Below are 10,216 nucleotides of genomic sequence, written 5' to 3' on the forward strand. Positions count from 1 at the left end.
ATCACCCACCTACGCCCATGCTCAAAAGATCTTTGCCCTCTTAATCCCGATCATTATTTAGTCCCCACTTATATTGAATAAACGTCTTTTCCAGAGTTAATTTCAAACGTCTTGGAATCGATAATATTCATATGTAGGTTCAAATGTTTGAACCAGTCGAATAATCTTTAACCAAAATTGAGATCTGAAAACTCTGTTTTAACATGCTGGGATTGTAGCTGATTTGGTAGACTGCTTGGGGAGTGTGCACGAAATGCTGGGTTTGAGTCCTAGCACCATTTAATCTGGGTGTGGTGATCCATGCCCAAAATTCCAGCGTTTAGGGAAGTGTAGGCAGGAGGATCCAGCGTTCAAGGTCATCCTTAAGTACAAGGCCAGCCTAGACTAAAGATCTTATCTCCAAAAACTACTAAGGAGCTGGAAGAGATGATTCAGAGGTTAGGAGCCCTGGCTCAATTACCTGGTTCAATTCCCAAGACCTGTATGTCAGCTCACAACTGTAAGTCTAATTCCAGGGCATTCAACACCCTCACATACACATAATTAAAAATTGGAGGTGGGAAGTTGGGGATTCCATGTGTAGCCCTAACTATCCTGGAACTCACTCTGTAGACCAGGCTGGCCTCGAACAAAGAGACCATTTGCCTCTCAAGTACTAGGATTAAAAGCGTACACTATGCCCCCACCACCATCCAGTGAAATCATTTTTTAAAAAATTAGTAAAAGTATTTTAAAGATATGCTTATATATATGTATGGTTAAATATAATAATTCTCATCATAGTCTTCATCGTGGCAAAATCTAGTAAAGGGCTAAAATTGAATATTAATATATTAGAAATATATGCCTATAAAATGAAATAGCATTTAGCAATCATTAACATAAAGTATGTTGATTATAAAGCACTATCTGAAAAATTTTTGCACTTCAAAAATATGTTCAAACAAACAAGTATATTTGTGGAATTATCAAAAATTGTGGACTGTGTCTGTATTCTAAGTCCCATTAAAGGGCATCCTGGGCTACACTGAGGACAGGTCATCTGCGTCTTCAACAGCAACTCCCATTCTTTGATGCTGAGGCTGGCATTACTCTCAATGACAACTTTGTGACGCTCATTTCCTGGTATGACAATGAATGAGGCCCAGCAACAGGGTGGTGGACCTCATGGCCTACATGGCCTCTAAGGAGTAAGAAACACTGGACCACCCACCTCAGCAAGGACACTGAGAACAAGAGAGAGGCCTTCAGTTGCTGTGGAGTCCCTGTCCCAACTCAGCCCCCAACACTGAGCATCTCCCTCACAGTTTCCATCCCAGACCCCCATAATAACAGGAGAGGCCTAGGGAGCCCTCCCTACTCTGTTGAATACCATAAAATCCGTCGCACCCACAAAAAAAAAAAAAAAAAAAAAAAAAAAAAAAAAAAGCCCTGACATTACATTATGAGATAAAATCCTCCAAAGATGCCATTAAGTTCTTTTTGTGTTAGCCATCCACTGCTGGGCACGGGGCCTACCCTCTCAGGTGGTTTTCCCAGTGAGATTCGCTTGAAGAAAACGAATGTTTCATTTCCAAGTAGTTATCAGTTGGAACTAGCTTCTGGTTAGGGATTGCTGGGAGGGTCTACTCTCAGCTCTAAGACCCCACCTGAAGCAGACTGGTATGTGCCCTGTGCATGCTACCACAGTCTGTGACACAAAGGTTCTTAACCATCCTAATGCTGACCCTGTAGTTCCTCATGCTGTGCTGACCTCCAACCAGAAAACTGTTTTCATTGTTTGGGGATTTAGCTCAGTGCTTGCCAGGGACCCGGGGGTGGAGGGGGGTGGGGGGAATGAATGGTAATGTGAGTGCTCGTGGTTCCCAATGTTCAGGCTACCCCTATGAAAGAGTCATTCAACACACACACACACACACGGGGGGGGGGGGGGGGTCACCACCCAGTGGTTGAGGACCACGGGTTTAGAAAGCCTCGTCACCTTGGTGTCCTCCTTCCCTCTGCCTCTTTGACACTTTCCATGTCCCCTTCAGAGTTCCCTGACCCCTGGAGCTGAGATCTGATGGAGACATCCTATTTAGAGCCAAGCATCCCGAGGTCTCTCTGCATTGTCCAGTTGTGGGTCTCCATGTATGTTTGTTTCCATGTGCTGCAGGAGGAAGCTTCTCTGATAGTGGCCAAGCAGACACTGATCATTGAGCATGGCAGAATGCTGCCACTTTATTGCTCCCTTCCTTCAGCAGACCAGAAATAGTTGGTTTTCCTGTACTATCGAGACTCAGGATCTTGGTAACCCAAGTAGTGTCTGGTGGAATGGACCTTAAGTCAGATGTTGGTTGGTTGCTCACACAACTTTAGGTCACTATTACACCAGCATATCATGCAGGCAGACACTGTAGATCGAGGGGTTGGTTTATAGCTGGGTTTATACCTTTCTCCTCTGGTAGCTTGCAGAGAGTTCTATGAGCAAGTCAGTAGGGTACAGGTACTAGTCACCAGCCTGGCTCCTCTGTGTTCAGAGAGTTATGTAGATATTGTCTTTGGCAGTAGGGCCTTAGCATTAGTTTCTGAAGAGCAACCAATGGCCTTGGCAGTAGACTGGTTTGTTTGGGGTTCCTATGTGACTCCTTTGGCCAACGACTCAATTAAATGTAACCAATTTCCAGTACTAGAAACTTTATTTGATAATAAAAGATGTTCAGCTGGGGCTCTGTCTCCCCTGTTACATGGCGTTTTCATTTGGATTGACCACGTGCGTATACATTATAGGATATATTTTTTTTTAATTTTATTTTTATATATAATATAAATTTCCAAACACCCCCTCCAATGGCCCTTAGTTTTATCTGTCCCTCCCATACTCCCTCTCTTGCCCTTGCCCCCTCTTTCCACTCTCCATTTGATCTTCATACTCCAGTCCCGCACACCCACCCCATCCTTTCATAAATCTGTCCATTTCCCCTTCTGGCTTAGTTAGGATTTCACTGCTGTGAAGAGACACCATGACCAAGTCAACTCAATAGGAGAAAACATTTAGTTGGTCCTGTCTCACAGCTTCAAAGGTTCAATCCATTATCATCATGGTGGGAAGCATGGCAGACTGCTGGCAAACATGGTGCTGGAGAAGGGGCTGAGAGGTCTACATCTTAATCCAAAGGCAGCCAAAAGGAGATGGTCTTCCTCAGCCAGCTAGCCAGAAGGAGAGTCTGATGCAAGACTGGGTGGGGCTTAGGCATGGGACACCTCAAGCCCACCCCTACAATGACACACTTCCTCCAACAAGGCCACACCTCTTAATAGTGCCATTCCCTGTGGACCAAGCATTCAGACAAGTGAATCTATGGTGGCAAAACTTATTCAAACCATCACACCTCCCTAATCCCCTAGTCCCTTACACACACACACACACACACACACACACACACACACACACACACACACACACAAAACCTCTGAGGTTATACATATTATAACTTATCAATGATGTGCCCTCTAACACCCACATATAAGTGAATACAAACTATGTTTACCTTTCTCGTTCTGAGTTCCCTCATTCAGGGCATGAAAGCCAGCACCAATTAAATGTTTTCTCTTATAAGGATTGACTTGGGGGCTGGAAAGATGGCTCAGCGCTTAAGAGCACTGACTGCTGCTCTTCCATAGCTCCTGAGTTCAAATCCCAGCAACCACATGGTGGCTCACAACCATCTGTAATGAGATCTGATGCCCTCTTCTGGTGTGTCTGAGGACAGCTACATTGTACTCACATAAATGAAATAAAATAAATCTTAAAAAAAAAAAAAAAAGAGTTGACTTGGTCATGGTGTCTCTTCACAGCAGTGAAACCCTAACTAAGCCGGAAAGGGAAATAGACTTATGAATGGATGGGGTGGGTGTGGGGGACTGGAGTACAAGGATCAAATGGAGAGTGTGTGGGAAGAGGGGGCAGGGCAACTGCAGGGAATTCATTTTTTCCTAGCTCCATCCATTTACCTGCAAACTTCTTTATTTCACTTTGTAACTAGTGAGCGATGTTCCATTACATAATTATACTACATTTTCTTTATCCATCTGTCCATCCATGCATCCATCCTCTGATTTGCCTCTTTTTTCCAGTTACTGGTTATCATTAAGAATGAATGAGCTTGCTGGAGCTTGAATCTCTGTAGTAGAATGAAGTGTCCTTTGGGACCCAAAAGCAGGATAACTGGATCGTGAGGAACCACCACACTGATTTCCACACTAGCTGTACAAATTCACACTCCCACCAGCAATGGTGGCATGTTCCCCTTACTCCACATCCTCACAGCGTGAGGGCTCTTGTGTTTTATTGATCTTGTCACTCTGACTGGTGTGAGATGGAATCTCAAAGTAGTTTTGGTGTACATTTCCCTGATAGCACATTTCTTTAAGTGTTTCTCAGTCATTTGAGATTCCTCTTTTGAGAACTCTCTATTTAGAACCGTTCCCTGATTTTTAATTAAGTAATTTTTCCATGATGTCTAGGTTTCTAAATCTCTCTCTCTCTCTCTCTCTCTCTCTCTCTCTCTCTCTCTGTGTGTGTGTGTGTGTGTGTGTGTGTGTGTGTGTGTGTGTATGACATATTTATCAGATGTATAGGTGACAAAAATATTTTCCCATTACCACTTAGTCTGAATGCCTGTGTCCTTTGGTGACGAACCTTTTCAGTTTCATGAGATCTTATTATTAATTCTGATCTTAATGCCTGCATTGAAGGCACTCTGTTCATAAAGCCTTTTCCTGTGCCAATGAGTTCGAGACTGTTCTCCATTGCTCCTTCTGTCATATACAGTGTACGTGGCCTGATGAGTTTTGTACAGATGATAGGTGTGGCTCTATTTCCCTTCTCCATGCAGACATCTAGTTTGACCAGCACCACTTGCTGGAGATGCTGAACTTTACCCAGTGGGTATTTCTGGCTTCTATATCAAAAATCGGGTGTTCACAGGTGTGTGGATTCATGTCTGCCTTTTTAATTCAATTGCTCAATGAATCTGTTTCTGTGCCGGCACCATGTTGGTTTTATTACTAATAGCTGTCTAGTACAACATAAAATAATAAATAATGATGCCTCCCGAAGTTTCTTTATTATCCAAGATTGTTTCAGCCACCCTGCCTGCGCTGTTTTTTTGTTCTTCTACGTGGAGCTAAAAGTTGTCCTTTCGAGATCTGTGAAGAATTGTGACATTTTGGTGGGGTTGCACTGGCTCTGTAGACTGCTTTTGTTAGAACGGGCGTTGCCTGATCTATGGACATGGGAGATCTTTTGGTATCTTCGTCAATTTCTTCTTCAATCTCTTTTATCATACAAGCCTTTAACCTGTTTGCATAGCGGGGCCCCAAGATATTTTGTGTTGGCTGTGAAAGACATCGTTGCCTTCATCTCCTTCTCAGCCCGTTCGTCATTTGTACACAGGCAGGCTGCTGATGTTTATGAGTTAATTTTGTATTCAGATACTTTGCTGAAAGTGCTTATCAGCTGAAGGAGCTTCCTGGTAGAATTTTTAGACATATATATATATATATATATATATATATATATATATATATATATATATGTATGTATATATATATATATATATATATATATATATATATATATATATATACCATTTTCACATATATAATACCATATCATCTGCAAGGAAAGATACTTGACTTCTTCCTTTACAACTTCTTTCCCCCTGATCTCCTTCAGTTGTCTTATTACCTCAGTTAAGACATCAAGTACTATACTGAAAAGGTATGGAGAGAGTGGACATCCTTGCATGTTGCTAATTTTAGTGGAATTGCTTTCGGTTTCTCTCTGGATTGATGTTGGCTGTGGGCTTGTAGACTGCCTTTATTAGATTGAGGTACACTCCTTGTATCCCTTATCTCCCAGTACTTTTTACCATCGAGGGTTTCTTGTTGGATTTTGTCTAATACCCTTTCTGCATCTAATAAAATGATTATATGTTGTAGCAGTACTGGATGAAGGCTACTCAACTAATCCTGCAGTGGCGGCGTTCCCTGCTACCTACCCAAATGTTTGGGGTTTCTGAGTAAGACACATACACTTACACTTTGTGTTTTGATATGCCACTTCCTAACCTCCACAGGGCTAATCCACCCCTCTCTGACATTCCATCTTTGCTGCCTGAACTCAGTCATGCAGCCCTCTCGAGCTGTGTTCATGGCTCCCACGTGGCAGCTATGTTTTCTCTCTCTGCGTCTTAGTTCTCCTTTTCCTCCTTTTCCTTCCTTTCCCTGCTCCTAGCCTGGAATCCTAAAAGTCCCGCCTCTGTCTCCCTGCCCAGCCACTGACTGCCAGCAACTTTATTTACCAATCAAAACTGACTGGGAGCAGGGTTCCCTCAGTGTTAAATTCTCATGCAATTTTGGGGACCCAAATTAACATAATACAAGCAACATTAGAGCAAACTCAAAACGATGTGGTTTTATCACCTTTTAGTCTGTTTATATGGTGGATTACAATTACTGATTTTCATTTATTGAAACATCCCTATATCTCTGGGATGAAGTTTATTTGATCATGGTGGATGGCCTTATTGATGCATCCTTGGATTAGGTTTGCATGTATTTTATTGAGTATGTTTACATCTATGTTTATAAGGGAAGTAGGCCTTTAGTTCTTTATTGGGTCTTCACGTAATGTATGTATCAAGACAACTGAAACCTCATAAAAAGAATTGGGTAGTACTCCTTCTGTTTCTATTTTCCGAAACAATTTGAAGAATATTGGTGTTGATTCTTCTTTGGCAGCCTGGCAGAATTACACACTAAAATTATCTGGCCCTAAGGGGATTTTTGTTGTTGTTGTTGTTGTTGTTGGAAGAGTTTTAAATATTGCATCTATTTCAGTAGGAATTATAGGTCTGCTTAAGTTAAAAATAAACAATTAATTATTAATTGTAAAAAGTGAACTGAACATCTTTAGTCACAGCACTTGGGAAAACCAATAGGTGGATCTCTGTGAGCTCTAGGAGAGCTTGGTAACACAGTAAGTCCCAGGACAGCTAGGGCTTTATAATAGAGAGATCTTCTTCAAATAATCAAATATGAACAACTAAAATTACCAGCAAATTTCACATATACAATTGAGGACTATTAGCTATAATAACAATGATGTACATTGTTATTAATGCCTAAAATCTATTCTTAAATAACTGAACCTTTATACCCTGTCTTAGTCAGTGTTCTATGTTGTGAAGAGACACCATGACCATGGCAACTTTTTTTTTTTAAGTTGGAAAATAACTTTATTTGTTCGAAGGCATTGGTGTGAGTCCCCTTAGAACTTCTGAAACTGCTTCTTGGTGCCGGCAGCCTTGGTGACCTTCAGCACACAGTCTTGCTCAGGGTCCTGCACTCTCCAACAGTGACAATGTCGCCGATCTGGACATTCCTGAAACAGGGGGACAGGTGCACAGACATGCTCTTGTGACACTTCTCAAAGCGGTTGTATGGAGATAGTCCCGGTGGATGACAATGGTCCTCTGCACCTTCATCTTTGTCACGACACCAGACAGGATGCGCCCTCGGATGGAGACATTACCGGTGAAGGGACATTTCTTGTCTATGTAGGTGCCCTCGATGGCCTCCTTGGGCATCTTGAAGCCTAGACCAATGTTTTTGTAGTACCGAGGAAGTTTTTCCTTGCCAGTTTCTCCTAGCAAGACACGCTTCTTGTTTTGAAAGATGGTAGGCTTGTAAGGAAAAGATGATGGGGCACCAATGAAAGTAAAAGTCACTGATAGGAAAAGTCACAGGGCACCAATGTAGTGAAAAGATGAAGATCTGAGTCATGGCACCAATGTTAGGGGAAGGATGAAGAGAGTAGGGGGCATATAACCCATGGAGGTGCGGCAAAGCCTGGGGGTAAGGGGGATGCCTCTGGGGGGTCCATATTGGAAATCCCTTCCCCCTGAGGGACCAGCCACACAATGGTATAGTACAGAATAGAGTTTATTCAGGTCATGGGAGAGTTAAGAGGGCGGTAGAGGCAGAGAGAGAGAGGGGGAAGTAGAGGAGTAGAGGCCCTGGCCATGAGCACGTGGGAGAGAGGGGGGAAGGGAAAGGAAAGAGGAGGGGTAGGGGTGGGAGAGCAAGGCTGCAAGAACACAAGAGCAGGAGAGGCCAAGAGAGAGAGGAGGGGTCAAGCAGCTCCTTTTATAGTGTCAGGTCACTGGGGAGGAGCATACCTGGCTACTGCTGGGTAATTGAGGGGTGGGGTATACCTGGCTTTTGCTAGGTAACTGAGGGGTGGGGTTTACAGAATCCCAACAAGGCTGCTTTTGTTAAACTCCATCTGAATGTCCGCCATCTTCCCTGCAGCCTAAGAAAAGGAGAGGCAGGCACACTCCCGGCTTCCTTATTCACTTCTTGAGGTCTGGCACGGCAACTTTTTATAAAGGAAAACATTTAATTGGGGCTGACTTACAATTCCAGAAATGTGGCTAACTGTTGTCTCAGCATAGTGAGAGTTCTACATCCAGATCCACAGGCAGCAAGAGGGGGAGGAGGAGAGGGACAGGGACAGGGGAGGAGGAGGGAACCACAAGCCCTAAACCCTATCCTGTAGCAGCACGACTCCTTAACAACCAAGCGTTCAAATATGGGGACCATTCTTGTTCAAACCACTGCATACCCTTTAACCAACATCTCTCCATTTTAAGAAAACATTAAACGGTGTGATGGTGGCACACGCCTTTAATCCCAGCACTCAGGAGACAGAGGACAGGCGGGTCTTACAGGGCACATAGGAACCCAGTCTCAGGAAGCCAGAAAAGAAGTTGGTTTGGTTGTTGTTGGTGTTTGTTTGTTTGTTTTCTGTCATTTCAAGACAAGGTTCTCTGTGTAGCCCTGGCTGTCCTGGAACTCTCTGTAGACCAGGCTACCCTTGATCTCAGAGATCTGTCTCCCAAACGCTAGTATTAAAGTCAAGTTCTACTACCACATGGCAGAATTTTTTTATCTTAAACATTTTTTTCTTGGTTCTGAGGCACAGGTAGGGTGTGAAGGACCCTAGGAGCTTTCTCCAGCCTTACACCCACCGCCTCAGGTCAAGACTAGGCAGAGTAACAGCTTCCCTGCTCGGGTCAAGGCTAGGCCAAGTTCCATTCTCCAACCACAGTTCTTGGGAGGAGCAGGAACATTCTTGAAAAACTGCAGAATGTACTGACTGTTAGTCACCTAACCAGATAGAGTTCGAATGCCTGTCACAAGCTTACTAGCCAATAGATTCAAAGGTCAACATGCTTAGCCAATAAGTTTAAACTATAACCTTGATGACGCAACCTCTGCAGCTAAGAAGTATAAAAACTACTTGTTATAGCCATTCGGGGACACCTCCAGTCACTTGCCACGAGGGGCTGTTTGAGGGTCGACCCCAACACACCGGAAAGTAAACCTCTTGCGTTTGCATCGAACTTTGTTCCTGTGTCTCACCTGGGGGGTCTCCTGGTAATTAAGACTCTTTTTGAGTCTTACAGGTGGAATACACTAAAACCCAGGTGAGTACATGGGGAGAGATGGAGGAGAAAGGAAAGCAGAAGGAGGTGTGCACAAGGAAGACAGACAGAAGTAGATGCTAACCAGCTGATGTGAGCAGCCTGCCTGGCCCATGTTACCCCCAAAGGTCATACATACCAAAGGCCCTGTTCCAGGCTGCCTCCTGAGGCCATGTTGATATGTTCAAGCTCTCCTGATTGCTGCAGCCAGTTCGGTTTTGGGCCAGCTTTGCCAGAGCATAAACGATATCATAAGAACCAAGGATTGTCAGCATCATGGTCTTGAATGGTAACTGAAAGGAGGTACTTGGTAAAGAAAGCTTTATCAAGGAGAAAAGTGGGCCGTTGCGTGCTCTCCTGCAAACTTATTTTGTGAAAATTTAAGAAAACAGAGTGATCACTCTATGTAGAATTATTATTTATTAATAAATCTTAGCACAAGGTTGCTACCCTAGTCTCTTGCTGCTAGAATCTACCTCCCAGCAATAATTCTGAGCTATTACTTACTGATTTCTATGCTCATGTTGGTCATTCTGGACACATTTGTGCAGCCCTCTGGGCCGCACTTTCTTGCCCCAGAGTCTGGGGCGCTCTCCTTGCTTCTCTACCCCAAGGTGCCTTCTGTGTCTGTCCTCTGTCCACACTCTCCTAAAGCCTGGTGGGCTCTTCCCTTCCTGCTTCAT

The 10,216-nt window shown here is 43.7% G+C and overlaps 1 pseudogene across 1 annotated transcript; it reads right to left on the reverse strand.

Moving 5' to 3' along the window:
- Positions 1 to 7,315: 7,315 nt before the first annotated feature.
- On the reverse strand, positions 7,316 to 10,216 carry LOC308435889 (small ribosomal subunit protein uS17-like; annotated as a pseudogene). The gene is made up of 3 exons: positions 10,041 to 10,216; positions 9,673 to 9,839; positions 7,316 to 7,774 (listed from the first exon to the last, which is right to left on the reverse strand). The product of its transcript is annotated as a small ribosomal subunit protein uS17-like (transcript).

This window comes from Micromys minutus, assembly GCF_963924665.1.
Source record: "Micromys minutus genome assembly, chromosome: 24".
Taxonomy (NCBI): Eukaryota; Metazoa; Chordata; class Mammalia; order Rodentia; family Muridae; genus Micromys; species Micromys minutus.